This window comes from Uloborus diversus, chromosome 3 (assembly GCF_026930045.1).
Source record: "Uloborus diversus isolate 005 chromosome 3, Udiv.v.3.1, whole genome shotgun sequence".
Classification (NCBI taxonomy): Eukaryota; Metazoa; Arthropoda; class Arachnida; order Araneae; family Uloboridae; genus Uloborus; species Uloborus diversus.
In genome coordinates, this window is record NC_072733.1 from 141,253,053 (window position 1) to 141,275,542 (window position 22,490).

Genomic DNA, 22,490 nt, shown 5'->3' on the forward strand with positions numbered 1-22,490 from the left:
AATGGCCTTCGGTCAAGCGTACTGCTCTTCTGCGCTTGTTCCAACCAAGCGGCAGGGGAACATTTCTTCCCACCAAGATGGACACAAGGGATTCTATAGGCCATTAATGAATGATCTTTGACAACAACAAATTGCCTCCTCCAGGCTTTGGGGGTGTTGATTTACAAAATTCCCTGTGTATGTAATAGGTGTGACAAATAGAGTCGCAAGGTTTCAATGCTATAACTATAAGTAATTGCAATTATATTTTAATTCTCTATTCTTTAGTTATAAACATACCTAAATGTTTATGCAATTTTTAATTTTTAAAATATAAATTTCGAAAAATCCTCTATTACTCCTAACATAAAAATAGACTGTATTTTCCTTAGATAAAATATAAATTTAAAAAAAAGTCCAGATCGGAACAATGTATAAAGCTATACTTTAAGTTAATTTTCTTCTATTTCAGTACATAGTCCTTTATTATCATCAAATTCTTGTGATTCACAAGATTTAGAAACCGAAATAGGTATCTATCCTAACCTGTTGAACTTTTGTTTTCTACAGCTGGTTTACCACAATGCAAAAAAACTTGACAACTATTGATATCTGCTCGCCTTTCATCACTGTTAGACAAATGCCATATTAGGAATAAAGATGTAGTTCATTTATTTACAGCCTATGTAGATGCAGTAAATTGAAATACAAATGACCTAGGGATCAAATCGTACATTCCTTAAGAGAGCAAGAGAAAATCTTCGAGAGGTAAAATTAAATTTCATGAATTTAAATTTAGATTTTGTAATTATTCACTGGGATACAAAACTACATCCATACGTAACTGGAAGAAGAACGCCGACAGGCTTACCGTGATAGCTTCAAGTCCTAATATTGAACAGCTACTCGGAATTCCTTGGATATTTCTTCAGTTGTAAATGATATCTTAGATGATAGTTCTTTATTGCTAAATGTTCTAGCTGTAGTGTTTAATACAACGACTTGCAATACCAACCGTATAAATTTGCTCATGCAATTTTTTAGAGCAAAATCTGAACGGTGATATATTACATTTGGATTGCCATCATCATGCATTTGAAATCGTACTTCAGAGTGTGTCCTTAAAGAAGTTCTTGCCTTTTTTAGTTCTAGATCAGATATTCAATTATTTAAGAGCTTCAAAATGTTTGTGGAAAGATCTCCATCATTCAGAACATATAACATTTCAATCAAGTACACATGCCACTTGAATTCTAAAAGACGAAGTTTATGACATATTATTGTTCGTAAAAAGCGGAATTGAGAAAGATTACATAGAATTCTCATAACTTGTAATAATATTTCCTGGTGAATTTCCTCCTACAGGGATATGTTTTCGGCAACCTGGAGTTGATCCCTGAGCCACATGAGTGGCAAAAGGAATTGAAAATTTTTATATTTCGGAAACAATTTAAATTGACCTTACATGAAAAGAAAGCCCTTCAATGCTGTTTTACAAAGCTGTTTTACAATTAAATGCTGTATGAAGATATGGTTTTTGGCAGCAATCCAACGAGACTCTAATGAATAATATAATATGTCTAAAAAAAACCTCTTAGCGTACAAAATGGCGACAAACATGAAGCAGAAGGAGTGATTGGAAAATTCATAAATCACTTATGTTATTCAGGGGATAACTTGTAGCTTTGTCGTATTGAATGAAGGAATTAACTTTGAAGATAGGAAAAGACTAGTCCAAAAAACGCTTGTGATAAGGAAGACGTGTCTGATGACTGTTTAACAAATTTCAGACAACAGTAGATGATTTGGAATACTTTCTTAGTAAAGATCTTCCACTTTATAGAATCAATTACGAGTAAATAAAACTGTTTGATAAGTTACAAATATACTAAAAAAAATTTTCCTATTTGATCCTGATTCACGGCAAAATGAAGGAAGCTATTTAAAGGGAAGAGAGATTTAAAATACTGAAAATTGTGAATGATTAAACTGAAAGAGGAGCACAATTAATCGAAGAATTTCACAACTAATTTACTAAATATGAGTCACAGAGCAATTTATTTTACAGACCGTCCAAGACTATCGGAAAAAAATACACACTATCGAGATACATTGAGAAAAGCGTACGATTAAGGAAAGTTTCTAAAGCATTATTTCATTCTTATTCAACGTAAAATCTTTATATGATATAACGTAATTAAAAAGATTAATTTTAGTGCTACCTCACTGTAAAAATATTTTGCAAACCTAGGAGAAACGATGTACAGGGTCTGAAGTAAAAACTCGAAGATTTGTGGAAAAATGATTAAAAGTGTTCAAGTTCAACGGCCTAGGTGCACGTGTTATTATTGACCGATTGAGTTCAAATTTTGCACACATTACTTTTTATTATAGTGTCACAAAACTAGGGGGCGTCACTTGTTGAATTCCGAAAAAAAAGTTTTCTCATATAAATAAGGACCACCCTAATATATATATATATTGTGACACTATAATAAAAAGTAACGTGTGCAAAATTTGAACTCAATCGGTCAATAATAACACGTGCCCCTATGCCGTTGAACTTTAACACTTGTGATAATTTTCTCACAAATCTTCGAGTTTTTACTTCAGACCCAGTATATCGTTTCTCATAGGTTTGCAAAATATTTTTACAGTGAGGTAGCACTAAAATTAATCTTTTTAATTACTTTTTATCATATAAATATTTTACGTTGAATAAGAATGAAATAATGCTTTAGAAACTTTCCTTAATCGTACGCTTTTCTCAATGTATCTCGATGGTGTGTATTTTTTCCAACAGTCTTGGACGGTCTGTAAAATAAATTGCTTCGTGACTCATACAAGTTGAGTTGACACAACATTTGACACAGTTGAGTGTAACATTACTTGTGAAATTCTTTGATTAATTGTGCTCTTCGTTCAGTTGTAACATTCACAATTTTCAGTTATTTTAACGATCTCTGTTCCCTTTAAATAACTTCTTTCATTTTGCGTGAATCAGGATCAAATAGGAAAAAATCTTTCAGTATTTGTAACTTATCAAACAGTTTTATTGACTCGTAATTGATTCTATAAAGAGTAAGATCTTTACTAAGAAAGTATTCCAAATCATCTACTGTTGTCTTAAATTTGTTAAACAGTCATCAGACACGTCTTCCTTATCACAAGCATTTTTTGGACTAGTATTTTCCTATCTTCAAAGTTAATTCCTTCATCTAATACGGACAAAGCTACTAGTTTATCCCCTAAATATCATAAGCGATTTACAAATTTTCCAATCACTGCTTCTGCTGCATGTTTGTCGTCATTTTGTACGCTGCTAGTTTTTCAGACATATTATATTATTCAAAGGAGAATCGATTGGGTTGCTGCGAAAAACCATATCTTAATACAGCAATTAATTGTAAAACAGCTTTGTAAAACAGCATTGAAGGGCTTTCTTTTCATGTAAGGTCAATTTAAACTGTTTCCTAAATATAAAAATTTTCAAACAAAAATTCCTTTTGCCACCCATGTGGCTCAGGGATAAGCTCTTGGTTGCCGAATACATATCCCTCTAGGAGGAAATTCACCAGGAAGTATTATTACAAGTTATGAGCATTCTCTGTAATCTTTCTCAATTCCGCTTTTTACGAACAATAATATGTCATCAACTTCGTCTTTCAGAATTTAAGTGGTATGTGTACTTGATTGAAATATTATATGTTCTGAATGATGGAGATCTTTCCACAAAATTTTGAAGCGCTAAAATAATTGAATATCTGATCTAGAACTAAGAAAGGCAAGAACTTCTTTAAGGACACACTCTGCAGTACGATTTCAAGTGCATGATGATGGCAATCCTAATGTAATATACCACCGTTCAGTTTTTGCTCTAACAAATTGCATGCACAATTTATACGGTTGGTATTGCAAGTCGTTGTATCAAACACTACAGCTAGAACAGTTATTAATAAAGAACTATCATCTAAGATATCATATACAACTGAAGAAATATCTAAGGAATTCTGAGTAGCTGTTCAATATTAGGACCTGAAGCTATCACGGTAATCCTGCCGGCGTTCTTTTTCCAGTTACATCTGGATGTAGCTTTGTATCCCAGTGAATAACTACAAAATCTAAATTTAAATTTATGAAATCTAATTTTACCTTTCGAAGATTTTCTTTTGCTCTCTTAAAGAATGTACGATTGATCACTAGGTCATTTGTATTTCAATTTACTGCATCTACATGGGCTGTAAATAAATGAACAACATCTTTATCCCTAATATGGCATTTGTCTAACAGTGATGAAAGGCGAGCAGATATCAATAGTTGTCAATCTTTTTTGCATTGTGGTAGACCAACTGTTAAAAAAACAAAAGTTCAACAGGTTAGGCTAGATACCCATTTCGGTTTCTAAATCTTGTGAACCGCAAGAATTTGATGATAATAAAGGAATATGTACTGAAATAGAAGAAAATTAATTTAAAGTATATATTTCTTCATTGTTCCGATCTGGATATTTTGTTTTAATTTATATTTTAACTATGGAAAATACAGTATATTTTTATGTTAGGAGTAATCGAGGATTTTTCGAAATTTATATTTTAAAAATTAAAAGTTGCATAGGCATTTAGGTATGTTTATAACTAAAGAACAGCGAATTAAAATATAATTGTATATATAATTGTAAAATATACTACTTATATTTATAGCATTGAAACCTTGCGACTCGATTTGCCACACCTATTACATACACAGGGAACTTTGAAAATCAACACCCCCAAAGCCTGGAGGGGGCAATTTGTTGTTGTCAAAGATCGTTCATTAATGGCCTAGGCCATTCATTAATGGCTATAGAATCCCTTGTGTCCATCTTGATGGGAAGAAACGTTCCCCTGTCGCTTGGTTGGAGCAAGCGCAGAAGAGCGGTACGCTTGACCCAAGGCCATTGGTGTACATTTTATTCTTTGTAACATGTTAAATTTTACAGAATGAAAGTGACAGAATGGTCGGTCTGGGAGTAGCAGCACCTATTGAGGTTCAAAATTACTTTAAATATAAAACGTTAGAATATTTTTACATAAAAATGAGAAAATCCGCAATTTTTTCTTCGAAACTCAAAAAAGGGGGCCTTAGGGGCACGTGTTTATATTCATGGATTGACTTAAAATTTTGCAAGGATCATTTATTTGTACAATGAAACAAATTGAGGTGGTGTCGCGTGAAATATCTGCAACTTCAAAAATAAGGACCACCCTAATATATATATATATATATATATATATATATATATATATATATATATATATATATATATATATATATATATATATATATACAGGTATTTGTACGGACTATTTTTTAGTCCACCCTATCCGTTTCTAATGATGCTGATGGAAACTTAAAATATTTTTTTTTTAAATATTTTGAAATTATTTCGTAAAAACAAATTTTAATTCATCTAACAAAATTCCGTTTTTCTTTGTATTCAAATTACCGATTGATCTCGGCGTTTCCACGTTTAACCTGACCGACCTATATTTTTGCAGCCATTAGTCCTTGATGCATGGGAGATTCTCCAAAATCCTAACAATATTATTTCCCAGTAGCCTAACAGAAAAGTTGTTTAAGCGAGAAAGTGTTTTCATTTTTTAGTAGTTAGAAATAACTTATCTGATGTTATTCTACTCTTATTAAAACCGTAACTCATTTAGTTTTATCTGCAACAATTTTTTAACAACCAGAAAGTTGCACTTTTGGCGTGTCCCCATTTGCTTTTCAACTGGACTTAAATTAACTAAAAATTTTATATCAACATTCCACAAATTCAATTTGTAGTACAAAATTAAGCATTTACTTAAAGATTTAATATAGCATACTTTAAATACACTCCTGTTTGTGAAAATTGCAACACCACGTAGGACTTATGCGAGTGAGCTGAAAATTGCAGGAAATGTAAAGTAAGACATGATATGCAAATGATTAGAATTGCAGACCGGTAGCGCATGCGTATGTTGAGCAGCGCCCTCTGAACGGCGGATTGAACCGAATATAAATAGACGGCTGTAGCGAAGCGTGTATGATTATCTGGGGTTATATGCTAGAGTAAACGTTAACTAAATCTTTACTATGCCTCTTCGACGAAAGAAAGCGAAATTTGAACAAATTTCGGAGTTTGAACGTGTCAGAATCGTCGGCCTACGTGAAACTGGATTGTCTTTTCGTTCAGTAGCCGCTCGTGTGCAGCGTAACAGCAGCACAATCATGCGTGTTTGGACGCAATGGACGGAAGAGGGTCGGACAACTCGGAAATCCGGGAGTGGACTCCGAAATGTGACGTCAGCTCGCGATGACAGACACCTGGTGCGTATGCAGTGGAATAATTCTATTTATTTAACATTTTTGTTGTTGTTGCTCAGACGAAGCGTCCCAAAAGAGATTTATTGGTTAGACATTTGTTTATCTAACTGTTGCTTGAATAGGTAAGTGAAGTTGCTATAAATTTCGTTGCTCCTTTAAATTAAAAGTAAAATATATATTATTAATATTGCTGATTCTCTTTTTGTTTTATGTCTGTATTTCCTGAACCATAAACAAATCGCAGGTAATGAGGAGGTAACTTTTCGTTTTTTAAATTTTATCATACTGTGTATGGCTAACTTAAAGAAAGTTTTAATGTCGCAATCAATTTTTTTTCGTTGAAATGAATGTCCGTTATTCGGAGTGTAAGCTATTCAAAGTGAATAATATGGAAAAACCTATATGGGACTTGTATTCGAAGAAATTGGGGGTGTTCGTTAAGGGAAGTTTTACGTAAATTTTGTTTTGTCATTTAATAACCGTACTTTTTGATGAAGGCTTCAGTTATTTCTTTATTACTACAATTACATTTTAGATAACCATGAGAAAATTCATTTTGTAACTCTCCTGGTGCTGCTTGTCAGTCTCTTACTCTATGAAAATTTAACCCCCTCCTTTGAGGGTGTAACATATTTAAGGTGAGTTCCCTCCATTTTTCCCTTAATAAGTTGCTAACAAAGAGTAAGTATAATTTTTTTAAGATTTTTTTTCAGCATTTTTATTTTTTTTAAAAATGTGATTGAAAAATGTCAGGTTTTTGGAGAATCACCCACATACTTCCAGCTGCAGAAATGGTCAAAACGAAATGCAGAGTTAATAAATGAAAAGTTTGAGGTGAAAAGAAAAAAGGAAACATACACAATATAAATTTGTTTTCAACCCCAGATCATTTAAGCCAATTTTAAGGAAATATTCTACAAAAAGAAAAAAAAAAAGAAAAAGGGAGAAAATTTCAGACTTGTCCGACCATTATGCTCCGAGATATAAAACATGGCATTTAGCAAAAGACCACTTTAAACACGTGGTCTTTCACATATTTTGCATCATATAGCAGATTAAAATCATAAATCAAGATCATTCATGATGATATCATTCTGATAAACTGCTATGCCTCCTGCTCTTACATTTTGAAGCTTTAAATGCACAATACGTTTAAAAATGGAATAATTTTAGTATCACCATTTTCAAAAAAATAATTTTATTCTTTGATCATCATTCAGACTACTTTTAAACATAAGTTTTGATGTCGGCGCAAAAACAATATATTAAATGACGCGTCGTTTCTAAATATTTCGTTTATCAGGAAAAAAACTCAAACTTACGAAACATTTTAGATTTTACTCTGTGATGAACAAATTAAATGTTTATTTATTATTTTTGTTTTCTCGGCCGTCCCCAACCCTCGCGTTGCGGAGTCTGCGGGGATGAAGTTCGTTTAAAATCTGTACACTTTATCACAGTTCAAAACCCTAAATGAAGCGAGATATTTTTATTATAACTAATCGCAAAAATGTTTTTGTTTTGAAAATAAATTTAAAGATTAAATGCTGTTTTGAATATATATTGTTTACAATGTTATTGGTATTATATTGTGTTATTAAACTCACCTTTCGTTAGGAGACTGCGTTATGTTGCGACTATCATCCATCTTCTGTTAGTTTCATTACTTTTTCTACTATCACTTAACGCTTAAAGCTGACCCAAAGAGTAAAGAAACAAAATTTCACCGACCATGCGCGCTTCTGTCGTATGCGCGAGTGAAAGGAATGCTAGACGAGAGTTGCGCCGTTACGAGCGTTATGTCACAAATCGGTTTACCCTCCCCTAAGAAGTTATCACTTCAAAAAAAAGTTACTCCTCTAAAAAGTGTCAATGAGCATTTTTACGACTTAGAAAATTCTAGCTATATATCTTAATGAAAGTGCTGGTGAGGGTGTATACCAATAAGGATATGCCCCCCCCCCCATTTTTTAGTTAATTTTTTAATTTCTTAAGTCTGCAAATCAGTTTTATCACTTTTGTAATTTTACAAAAGTCTGGAACAAACTGCTGTAAAAATACAAGTCTTTGAGGTTGAAGATATAAATGTTGCATATTGCATATATTGTTGACTGGTTAAAAAATATCCAAGGTTAGTAATACTTCTGGGAATTCCCCGCCTCTGTCAGAACCCCAAAATGGGAACTTTTTCCAGCCGAAGAGATAAATTTAGTTTAGCAGTTACGCAAAAGTCAGCACCAGAGGAATCTTACGATCTAATGTTTTGTATTTATTGCACTGCTTTGGATAATCATACTGAAAATTACTGCTACTACTATCAAAAAATATAATGCTGGCAAAATTTTATTGTAGACACAATTATATTAATATGTTTATTGATTATAATTATTTTCATAGAGTCTAATCAACAGATAAGATTATTTAAATTAAGTTGTAATTGGACTAGTTGGGCAGCGTGAGATGCTCAAGAAGGAAACTTGTGGATTAACTATCCCGGATTCCCAATTCTTGCACTTTGCATTTGTATTAGCTCAAACTTCTGGTATTTAAATGAATGTTTTTGCAGGATGAAAATTATTCTGAAAAGTAATTATCTTCTATAAAATATTAGATACCTCTATGTTTCTAGATAAAGGATGCCAGTAAACACTAATATATATTTTTTTCTTTTTTTGTATAATCTAGAACGTGTAGTAAAACAAATACATAAAACAACAACGAATTTCAACAAATACACAAAAATATGTTTTCATGAAATCAATAACTAGTAAGCAAATTATTTTTTAAATTTTAATTTAATCTGATTTCATATGGAAAGTGCTCGGACCATTTCAGTCTGTATTTACCTAGCTTCCTTTTAATTGCGTGAAACGTAATAACAAAGGAAAAGTAAAATGTTAAAAGCAGCTTGTTTTCGGGGAAATGATTTGTACTTAAATGAGTCCCAATCGCGTCTTTCCACCGCGTACTTATATCTCACTGATGAAATCTCGATCATTTTACCTCGGGTCACCATTGTTCTAGTCACTTGTCTGCTCGCTTTTCTGATTAAACTAGGTCACAGAAAGCTCACCTTGTTACTAAATAGCAAACGATGCTCGTTTTTATTTTACTTCACTGACTTTATGGGAAGCTCACAAATGTATTCTTTTGAGTTGATACTGAATTTTATCGAAGCTGAATTTATTCGAGCTGAAATTTTATGTCGAGAAATTGTTGTTCATTTGGGAATATTACCTGAAGTTGCTCGAAAAGTTTCATCACATTAGTTAATAGTATTCATCAGCAGGTCTACCTGTATCTGTTAGATAATGTTACTGGAAAGTTTGGTTACAAGCAGGAATTGCAATGAAAAAAAAATAGACTAGAAGTAAAGAAGATAACAATAAATAAACAGTTCTAATTTAAGAAAATTCATTATATATTATGTAAAGGAGAAGGGGAGAAAGGCATGCAGTATTTAATTTTCTCTGCTGAATAATTCTAATATAACACTAAGCTGGGATGCAAAAAAAAAAAAAAAAGGACACAACGCATATGTCACATGCAGTAAGAGGATGTTGATAGAAGTGGACGAAGCATAGAACCAGTGGTCCCTCAGCAACTCAGTCAAAGCTATCGCACGGTGCATAATGATTTCAAAGACAGTGTTTTGCTTTTGAATATTACTGGGCGATATGGCCTACAGATAATCCAAGAAGGGTCAACTGCCATAACCAATCTGAGGTTGGATCGTTGAAAAGTTGAAAGAAGGTCGAAGTTAAATAAATATGGCAGAGGAGTTCTGAATCGCTCACTGCATTGTTTCACGAGTGAAGATAATATTGGAAAGGGTGTGGGTAGTTGTCGAAGATTTCTAGTGAGCTTCCCAGCGAACGATTTGTATACTGTCCTGAAGGTGAAAATAAGCAGATGAAATTTCAGAGAAAAAGTGACATTCCTCTGAAGTGTCGATATCAATTTTTACATTGACAGGAAGGCTGCACAAATGTGGTCTATATGCAGCGAGACCAGTAAGGTATGTGCAAATCAAAGTCTGCTCATCGCAAACCCCGATTTCTGTAATGCGAAAAACTTAAGAACTGGAGTGTTGTAGAGTGTTCTTAAACAGTTGGGAGGTAATGTAGTTTGACAAGCGATTCTGCACGTATACGAGCGATTCGACGTTGTTTAGGAACTGTTGACCCCATTGTAATGCTATTTTTTAACGAACGTCATCCAAACGTTTAATGTATTTTTTCAAAGATGCTTTCATTGTTTTAATGGCAATGTTTCTCCAAATTTTCTCTCATTTAATTAAAATTAAGTATTATACCTGTGTCACGTGATACAACTTTCTTACCCGGGGATAACACAATATCCGAACTAACCTACGCAACGCCGGGTGAGCTGTTTTTCTGCTGTTATAATTATTCTATTGGGAAATTGTGCACTAAGTTTTCAATCATTTATTTAGGTCTGAGAGTTTAAGGTGCGTCACTTGAAATCGCTTTTATATTCGTGACACTCCATGCAACGCTGAACGACGCAGCTAGTGTAATGTTTATTTATTTGCATTACAATATCAAGTTATTTATTTGCAAATAGGTAATTAAATCGGTCAGCTCAATGAAATCGTAAATAAATAAATAAATAAATAAATAAATAAATAATGAAAAAAAATTAAAAAAATTAAAAAAATCCACATTAAAGATTCATTAAAAAATATGGCTTTAAAAATATACAGGTAACTTCTAACGCGTTGACATGTTTTTGACGCACTTCTATGCGTTCTGTACATTTTCGTTTTACGCAATAAAATGGTAACCGATTGAGACAGGTGGTAACAAATCGTAACTGATTGACTACACTATTTAGTGTATAATAAAAAAGAACGACCACAGTTTATTTGAAAACAACCACGCTTTTTTTTGTATTTGCTTTTGTTGAAAAATAAGATTTATCCTAATATTCACAGAGAACCAGACTCCAAGGTTGAAGAAATAAAGTTCAACTTCGAAATAGCCGTTGAAAGAAATCCTTCGCATCAAATATTGTCACATACTTGGTAAGAATTCAAAACAAGTCGTGTAGTTTTAGTTTTGGGCCATATCACGAACAACTGACATTTTTGAAGCAAAATCATACATATTTTGTAACATTCAACGCAAAATATATGTTGTGCATACGATCTTGTACCCTGGAATACTGTATTTTTTAAGCTTAATTCAATTGCATAACGGAACTCCGAAAATACATTTTGGATGATTTTTAAATATTTATTAAAAACATGGTAACTGACTGACATTTTCAAAATAAGTATGTCAATCAGTTGCCATGCTTTTAACATTTTTTTTAGTCGTCCAAAATGTATTTTGGGAATTTAATTATAAAATTGAATGCAGCCTAAAACATACAATATTCCACGGGAAACGATCGTTTTTACAATGTATATGTTTTATTGAATATTACAAAATGAGTATTGTTTTGCTTCAAACGTGTCAGTCAGATAACCGTGAAATAGCCCTTTTATCAAAAGAAAAAAATAAAATTTAAATTCAACACCAACGAGAATGGAGATGCAGGAAATTATGTTAAACGAAACAATCCATAAAGTTACCGTTTCAAAAAGCTTACATTTAAAAGTTATGTCATTGTTATGAATTGGTGATGTCTATCCATGCAAGACTGATTTTCTCGTTACGTGCTACTAGAAATGCAATATCGATGAATGGCGTGCTTTTCAAATGTATTATACCATTAGATTAATACATAGAGGGCCAATGACACCTAACGGTGAAATGAAATGATGACCAAATTTGAAGCCATGCTACCGTTAAATAATTTAGCTATTTGAGGAAGAAAACACTCTACTAATTTCTGAGTCGATCAAGGAGAAAGGGTACATACATCCATCGATAGGAAACTTAATAGTTGAAACTAAGTATTAAAGTCTTCCTCTTTAGAGTTCTTGACACGAATGAATATGCAATACCATTGGCAATGAAACTTTTTTTTGGACGAATGATGCCCATTTTTTTCCTAATTGGAGCTATAAACTCCCACGACTGCTGGATTCGGGTTGAGCAGAGATCCCTCCTAATGTCGATCAACCTTCATTGCATTTTCCTGAAATAATTTTTTTATGTGACATGTTTAGTATTATCATAACCGGATCAGTTTTCTTTCGGGAGCACTTGATAGCTGAATCCGTGAAATATATGTGACTGCTGATTGCTCAGAGACGATGGAGAAACTCTGCGGGTTACCGAATGATCAGCAGCATGGCATTTCACACACCAGGATTTTAATACAACACAGGACTCATCAAATCTCAAGTCATGCACTTGTCAAAAAGTGGACTAAGCAGCATTTCACAGATGGCCGGATTATAAACCAGTGCTTCCCAATTTCTTGGTTACCTCGGGATGCTGATCTCAATCCTTTTGAACGCTGGCTATAGGAAAAGCACGTTTGCAAGCAAATTTGCAGACTCAGAGAGAAAGTTTCTGGTGAAAACATTATCAATTAGGCTCTGTACTATAGAGCTTTTATTCCTTTCAAATGTTCCTGAAACATTTACAACTCATCCTTATTTTCGGAAAAGCATATTAAGTAACAATACTGCAATCTGAATAGCTTCTTGAAATAATACTCCTGTGGTAGCTATAGAGTCTATAGCTACCACATGAGCATTACTTCAAGAAGCTATTCAGAATGTAATATTGTTACTTAATATGCTTTTCAGAAAATAAGGATGAGTTGTGAATGTTTGAGTAGGAATACTTGAATGGAATAAATTTCTATGTCTTCAGGTCTTTGCTTAACAATGTCGCTTACAGCGAGATTTTGGGTTACTGGTGACTTCATCTTTTTTTCTTACTAAAAAATCCTTTAACTTTCCGAAACCTATTGCTTTTAAAGAAGAAAAAAAAACTTCAGTACTACTAGAAAATCTGTGGGAAACTACCATAAAGGCTTCGAGTCACGATACAACTTCTAAGGAACACTTTCTTAAGAAGTTATATCGTTACTAAAAACGTTTATGACACCCTAGTTTCTTGGAGGTTTTCTTTGTAGCACTTTTTTTTCTACAGGGTTCTTCGATAGCATTTAATCCTGCAATGTCTTTTATTAATTCCAAGTGGAACTTTAGAGATCACCCTGAATTATAATGAGAACCAACATGTGAAAGCATACTTCGGCAATAAAAATGATACCACTGGTAAAAAAAACTATTATCCCAGCATCTAGTAAGAGAAAAAAAAAGAAGTGCACAAGATAAATGAAACTCGCGAAGCGTGTTAACACTGAAAGATGATGTCTATTCAAATTTTGCAGCATCAAGCGATTATAAGAAGCGGTATTATATAGCGGTACTATGTATCTGCAAATCGCTTCTGCTTTAAAAAAATGATGTAAACTTCAAAAGCGTGATGTTCATTTTGACATTGAAGTTCATGCTTCTTAAGTGCATGAATCCTTCGGTATGGCATTGCCTCAAAGTCAACTACAGATATACGCGGTTGAAATACCGCTTTAATTTTGCAAAGCAGATAAAAAAAAATCGCTCTTTATATGAACTTGTTAGTTACGAAGCATTGTTGCTTCCGGTATTTTTTGCTTTAGACACCAAATTTAACTGTTTTCCGGTTCAGTTGAAGCCTGTTTGCATGAAAGATCTGACTAATACTGATCTTCTTTATTGCTACAGTGTATGTTGAAATCTAACGTATAGTCGAGTCTCGAAAATGTAAGATAATTATGAGTTGCGTGACCTCGAATTACTGAAAACTCGGATTTATCAGAAAATAAAATTCGATCGACTCAAGGACATACACCTTTTACTTCCTTATACTATGAAAAGGAAGTATCATCTCGAAACATTAATCACTCAAATTTCAACATAAATTTTTGTTTTAATTACCTGTAAACACATTTTAATTTTTTCCCCTGATGTCTGAACGTATTTGTGTTTAAACTTGCAGGCAATCAAAAAACGTGTTTTGATTGCCTCCGAATTCATTTTGATGAATTTTGTCGGGACATTTATCCGTGTGTGGGCGTTCGTACAGCACTTAGCCCCTTCAGACCTGGTGTCCGGTATACCGGTCATTTGCTTTCAAAGCATGTTTTCGGCAAAACGAAACAAACGCGCGCTGTTCTTCTGTAGCAGCATCAATCTCCTTATTTAGTAGCTACACCTCGTATAAGGTAAATACCTTATCATATTGATATAAACAGTATAAAACAATTCGTTAGCTATTTATTTTTTTCTTCATTGTTTTTTTTTTCAATAATTCTTGTAACGTGACTGTCACTGCCGTGATTTTAGAGATAAAAAAAACCCTTTTCGATCAACTTAAAGTATGATCTTCTGCTCAATCCATTTGTACAAATGAGAGTTTTACCATTGAGAAGGAATAAAAGTGGAGAGAGTGAAGCTTTTAAATCTTGAAACAAGGATCTCAAGTCACATGATATATTTTAAAGTAAGGGAAGAGTGAGTACAGTGAGACGTGAAAATTCAATTACATTTTCAATCATTAAAAACGCAGAAATTTGATTCTTTCAAATGGTACAATATTTGTCACTATAATAGGTATTATAAAAGTGAGAACCTTATAAAAGCAGAAAAAACTATGAATTTACGAAAACGAGAAAAAAAAAAAGAAAGAAAAGAAAACGAAATGCATTTTTTGTCTTACTGTTCCCCTGGCAAGTGGAAATAGTGAGATACATATTTTTTGAATTAGCGAACTTTGAAAGAATCTAGATTTACCTGAGAAAATATCATTGATTGTTGTTTGGTTTTGGTATGAGCTATTGCCTTTGGCAAGGTAAATTTCATGTCATCTCAACACACAGTAGTGACATCTACCACATATTTGTTTGGGGCTGAGAAAGATTGTCTTAGATAATTCTGGATTAGTAAAATGACCTTAATTGTTATCTTGTAACATTAGATAAGGATCGAATGCTTTCTCTTATAGCTCCAGTTTATTACTTGTACAACAGCTTCTTTTCTGTCTGTTTCAAAATGTTTTTCAAAATAGCCTATCAGACTTCCTTTTTTCTAGGCATGTTGAAATTTTTAAATGAGGAAAAATACTATAATATTTAGAATATTGCAATAAATTAATAAAAAATAATATAAATAGAAGAAGTTGAAAATGGAAATATTTATGTGATATTGAATAGCAATAAAAGTCATTATTCCATTCAAGCATAGTTATTTTGTTGATTCAGGGCTTTTAAACTTATTTTATTATTATTTGAATCATCAGGCTAGCTGTAAGTTAATGTAATTCAATGAATAATTTTGCCACTTGTTATGTAAAAGGGCTATGGGAGCAGTGATCAACGAATTAATGGTGTGTCACTGTTCCCTCATTGCAAAATAAAAACTCAATGGCTGCCATTCTCAGGCAAAGAAAATTAACAACGTCATTCTACTTCTAAAATGAACATTAGTTTATAAGTTAATGTAAGATTAATAACACCAGTCTGTAAAGTTTATTTCACAGTTTAGAAACAGTGCAACAAACAATGGAGATACTTTTACCTCGATGGCTTCAAACTGATGACAAAATTATTTTTCTTACATGATAATGGAAAGCAAACTTTTCCCTATAATATTGTTCACAGTATATCTACCTGACTTTTCAAAAATTTTACCAGGCAGAAATATCCAAACAGAAAATACATTGCTGTTGTCTCACTCTTTCCACTTCTCCCCTACTGGAAGAAATCAGTTTTCTTTCACTCGTTTCACTTAAGACTTATTTTCCATTCGTCGTAGTTGAACCACCGTTGTTGACTTGGAATCTTTGCCTCAGTTTTTCCTATGACAATGATTGAACCTGATCTCTTCAGTTACAAATTCGTGCTCTAAGATTTTTACGCATATATTTGCATTTTATTTGTATAGTTTTAAAATGTGGCTTTAATTTGTAGTTATTCGAATATAAAGAACTATTATGTATCATGATATAAAGTCTCAACTTTCAAGGAGTCGTCTTCATATTAAAATGAGCATCAACTTTACAATATTCAATGAAAACCCCTGTGTTTTATCAGATATTTATAATTAGCATTATCATTCACCTTTCTAAACCAAGTTTTGTTTAATTTGATCCGACTGTTGCTTCACAATGAAATTGAGAAAAAACATCTTGTATCGTTATAACGTTTTTTGATACTTTCGGCATGCTCGTCCTTTAGGGGGGTCGGCGAGGGTTCAATCGACCCCTCCTGACTTTTGCAAATAAATGTATTTACATGTCAGAGGGTGTCGTTTTAGCTGTCTTTTGCTACAATTTACATTGAATACACACCATCCCCCCCCCCAGGAAAAACTGGAAAAGGCGGGTCTAACCTAAATTACCTTACGTATGGCAAGGATTTTTTTTATCACAAAGTATGAACGAAACCAAGTACTAAATTCGTCGTTCACGATCTCTTGAGCTCGAGACACTCATATAATTTTTATAATGAGCTAAAAAATCAATTTTGATATTGTTCAAAAGACTATAGCTTTACAAGTTCTAACAGTTAAAATGGATTTCCATGCAAATATGGAAAATGTTCAACTGAAAAATGTAATAATAATCCTGTATTATTGTACAATAATTATTTTTATGCTTCATGTGTCTAGTCGGGGGTTGAGAGGGAGATCCTGGTCGGTTAGAAAATTTGATACATGTAGTTCAATGGCATAGTAACGCATCAGATTTAAATTGTATGTAAAATGCAGGAATATTGTAAAAGAGGCAAACTCAGTTTCCAGCAATTCCTATTGCAGATAAACTTTGGGCAATCGCTTCTGTTTATGGAAAAAATTTAAAAAATATTCCAGATACCATAAATAGCAGTCTTAGTTCTATGACAAGAAGATTACAAGAATTCCCAGGTTATAGAGATACATACTTATACTTCCCTCTAAGTTTTAAGCAGTATGCTAGATTATTGCACTTAATAATAAAAAAGCTGTAACAGTAGAGAACTCTTCTCTTCAAGTTTCAGATAAAATTTACTTTAACAGAACAAATTTTTTTTAAATTAATTGCTAAAAATTAACGCATTAGAGTGAGGAACATCAGTTATTTCCTTTGAAAAAATATATTGATATTTCGTTATTCTTTTGCTTTGACCTTAAAAGTAGAATTTTTTACATGGTCTCCGAATTTTGTTTATATATTTTTGTTAATATATTTTGTTTTACTGGTCGGAGTCCAATAAAATGTATTACCCTCAATGCTTTTAGACGTAAAAACTCATTTACGTAGAAAACATACAGGTTCTCACTCAAAATTCTGACTATGGGTTCATTTTCATTTTGTATACTGTCCCCTATAAAAATTTCATTAACATTCATTTAAAGACGGCTTGAATCCATGTCAAAAGACACTTTGCTTTCTTTTCTAGAACATACCGTAGCCAAATGTTTGAGAGTTTTGCTTTCTTTCCGTGACTGTGCGATAAGTAAATCATTTCAGTTTTCGGTTTGTTCTTACGTCAGTCATTTTCCTCACACAGTGTGCAATCAATGCTTGCTCAGTTGACTTACTAACATGCGTTCGTAGTATGTTTTGACACTTTTACGCAGAAGAATACTTTTCACATTCAACAGAAAGATTATAACAGAAGCAAACACATAAAATGTTAAAGTTAGAAAAAGTGTTTTTGCTTGGTATAGTACTAACTTTAAATGAAAGGTGCTGAAAAAAATAAAGAGGAGTCTTACTTGAAATATTTCTAACGACGCAACTTGCCGATCAAACGTTGACATTAAATGCAAAAACTTGAACTAGCCATTAAAAAAAAGAAACCAAACTAGTTTTTGAACTAACTCGAAAAAATTACTGGTTAGTAAATAAAACCGATTTTAAAACTATTCAGATTGAGAGAGATTTGGTTCAGAACATTTTCAGCCAGAAATTAGATTCCTTTTTTTTCTTTTATCAGCCTATAATCTGAATGCTTTACTATCTTTTGAGTTGTAATTTTCTTTTTTACAAATTGATTTTTCCTATAACTTGCCCTCAAGTCTGGTTCTTTTTTAATCTAGTTTCCTGTAAAAAAAAATAAATAATAAAAATCAAGGACGAAAGAGGGCTAAATGAGGCAGTGAAAAGCAAAGGGATGAAAGTGCTAAAATTAAAAATTTGGAGATAACCAGTACAAACGGTGAGTGAACCTCCCCTCTGTTTTTGGGGCAACACTTGTAGTAGTAGACCTGGTAGGTGCTGCCATATAGCAAGGTTTAGAAAAACTTTTCAATGAAAGCCTACCTAGAACTGGAACTTAAAACTCGTTTTACTCAAAACGTGAACGCATGTCCACTTACAACTATCGAAAAAGTCAAAGCTAAACTAAACAATCAAACAAAGATCGAAAAATTAAACATGTGAAAGTACTTTCTAAGAACTTTTAAGAACTCCTTCAGTTAACGGACAAATTTCATCATTTACGACGATTCTTTCCTCGCTGTATCGGAAACTCATGCTCAAATCGCTCAACATTTTCATAATTTCGACAAAATGTTCACTTTAATATCTACGAATATTATTAAATTTAAGTGGAGTATTTTTGCCGAAGTAATTTCGTCAAATACGACGCAAATTCCTTGAGCTTTGACTTATGCAATTTTGAGAGTATAGGGGTTTGAGCTGAGATTAAATGTTTGTTTGTCCGCCCCCCCCCCCCGTAATAAATTTGAGGGAATAGTCCCATTCGAGCAACCTTTTTTTGTTCAAAAAACCTCTGCCAGGACACCTCATTCATATATTTCCTTTTTTGATTTGAACAGTTTTTTGTCGAACTTCTAACAGTTCTAAAAGCTGCACGTTCGCCTCTACGGGAAAAAACGCTACAGGCACATATAAATCACGAACTAAAAGGCAGATTTTCTTCAAAGGTTGTTTAAAAAAATCTCCCGACGAAGAATATGTACATTGTTTTGTTATTTTGGTATTTTACAAGTATTTTTTTAACATTTCAAAAAAGTGAAAGAGTTACGCCTGCGTCAAGAATTTTGACATTTTTTATCTGAAACACCAGCAACACTAAAAACAATTTTTGCACTGAAAATTCTGAAAAATACAGTGCATTTTAAGTATGTTCTTATTTTTATGTTCCAAGGAATAGAAAAAAGTTAATTATAAATTTTGAAATGCAGTTTCTCTTAAATTTAACTTGCAGAAGTTAGAGACTTTTTACTTAAATCAAAGTTTTGTAAACTCACAGCAAGAGAAAACTGCAAACGATCTTATTTTTCGTAAAAATTATTACTGATATGTTAAATCTTTATTTTTGCAGCAATTTTAATAATCGCTTTTATTCAATTTTATTCTTGTGACATAGCCCTTTTTTCCTTTCTTTTTTTCTCTGCTGACAAATAAATTTTGATTTTGTCTTTTTTTTTTTTTTTTTTTTGTCCTTTTTCTAAAAGCTATAATACATTTATTTAAATTAATATAAAATTGGGTTATTGGGGGGGGGGGGGTATTTATTGAACAAACATGGTTTATTGTAAAGCTAAAAAATTGAGCTGTTATTTGTGCAAAAAAAAAAAAAAAAACATTGAAGTTAAAAGTATTCAGTAAAAAAAAAATCGTGTCAAATCGTGTTCTACAAGTTTTGTTTTTGTCATTTCACTAACAAATTGATGAAAAACTTACAGTAAGAGGCTTTTTTTTCCTGTTGCACTTAATTTTGAATATTAAAAGCACAGAAAAAAATGAGCTGAGTTGTAAGTCCTTTACTATGAAAAAATTGTTTGAACTTAAGAAAAAATAAGAAATATGTTTACTGGTGTTCTTCTGTTATAACTTCAGAGTAAATACAAAACACATTTGTTGAAAATAAAATTGGTGGATAATATTTTTTTAATTTACATTACGGAAAACCAGTCTTGGAAAAAATTCTAATGATATAAATCCAGTAGAATAAAATTTAAATCAAAGGTAAACAAAATTTACTCAAATTTTACCTGTCCTTCTGTTTTTTACGAAATATGTAAACTCAAGTAGAGCATGAGGAGCAGGGGTGCCCATCCCCCCAACAAATCCCCCACTAAAAAATTCTAAACACTCTATCCCTTTTTTATCTATCTTTAGTAGTAGCTACCTCTTTCTACTTTATTATTTTTTAAATATTTTTTATTTATTTTTTTTAATCTTATTTATTTACTTATTCATTCATATATTTTTTTAAATTATTTTATTAGAAAAGTGCTAGGCTACGCCAAAGACATACACACACAAACACAACTAAATAATAAATGAAATAAAATATACACAGAACAAAATAAAATAATATAAAATAAATAATTTAAATTAAAAATAAAGCGATAAATAAACAAATAAAAACATTTAAAAAGTCTCCCCAAAATTTAGGTGGAGCAACTTACGTCATAATCCCCCTTGTGGGCCTGATGAGAAGAAGCAAACGCGTTCACACGGAAAGTTTTTGAAATCGCCTCTTTAAAAATGTTTTCTCTTTCACTCTTTTCGAATTTACTTCCGAAGATTTTTTCCTTACTCTGTATGACTTTAAATTAACAGCAAAAAGTAAAAAAAAGGAAAAAAATAGTTGAACAAAAACTAAAGCTGTACTATGCAAATTCATTTAAGGTGCTCTTTGTTTTGATTTAATTTTAAGAGATATGTTACAGTTTCCGCTCAAAATATTTATTTACTTGTTATCTTATACAATGTCTATTTTTAACCTAAGACACACACAATAGGTAGTAATACATATAAGGAAGTAGGAAGGCCAAGTTGTTTTCCTATTAAATTTGTGAATGTGTTACGCAATTCAAGGTCTTGTCACTTTTTTCTTGTCTGAGCATTTTGCTTGCGAGAGTGGAATGCAGCATTCAGCGACCACGCCTTTTTCTTTAATTTGATGATGCTTGCTGTGTTTAAAAGTATTGATTTACAATAAACAAACAGATATTGTATTTACCATTCAAACTCATTTCAGGCACCTGAGTTTGGCCATTAAAAAGATTACTCAGGAGATCATTTAATTTTCAGCTTAATCTTGATAAAAAGTGGACATTTCAGAAAAAAAAAATATTTATGCCTAATAAATATTTCATTCTGAATTGTACAAAGTTGAGATGACTGAATTCTTAAAACTGTGTACACAGAAGATGATAAACTTAGTTCCAAGTAAATAATTAATACACTTGCTACACATTAAAACACCGAAACTATGTTGGAGACAAAGTCCATTAAAAGAAAAAAGACGACATAATAAACTCGCAAAACGTTAGTATATTTTGTATAATAGTTAGTATATTTTGTTGTTGTATTATTCAAAATCTGTGTTGCATGTTTATTATAATTCTAGACACTTTTTAGAGTTCAATAGTGAATGTTAATCAATAGTTTGCAAATCTTTTTTCATTTTCTTTTATATTTCAAAGGTGGTTTTGGCGTCTTTTCTACATAGCTCTCATTTTATTTTCTCATATTGAATGGACCTTTCGTTTCACTTTTTACTGTAAACTTAGAATTCAGTATCAAGTATCGGCTTCCAGCTATTAAACAAATATTTTAACTTGAATGATAATTATATAGGGAGACCAGTTATGAACGACCTTGAGATTTTTAGAATGTTCAATACCGGTTTTTATTCTCGCGATTTTAAGCTATCAGTCCAATTTTCATTATACCTGGTGTCCCCTACATATCTTGTTATTCAACAAATGGTATCTGAAAAACATGAAATCATAGTTTAAAAATTGTGAAATAATAAAGCAGTAATAATTAACCTATTTCTCACCATTTTATAGCAAGAAAAGAAATCTTTCTTGTAGACAGTGAAAAATGTCACAAATCTAACTTTACTACTTAATCAACTTGTAGAACTAGCTGTGAAAACATTTTCAAACAACTTTGGTTGGAAAGAAAATGATCTAATTACTGAAAAACTTCTAGTTGAGAAAAAAGACAGCACTTTTCAGGAAACGAAATAATGAACTCAATAGAAGGAAACGAAAACTGGAGGCACTGCATTAATCAAAAAAATCTGTAATATATATATATATATATATATATATATATATATATATATATATATATATATATATATATATATATATATATATTTTAAATTTTCTGCATAATTTAAAACTCAACCATTTCATCTTTACGGAACATTTTCCTGTACTT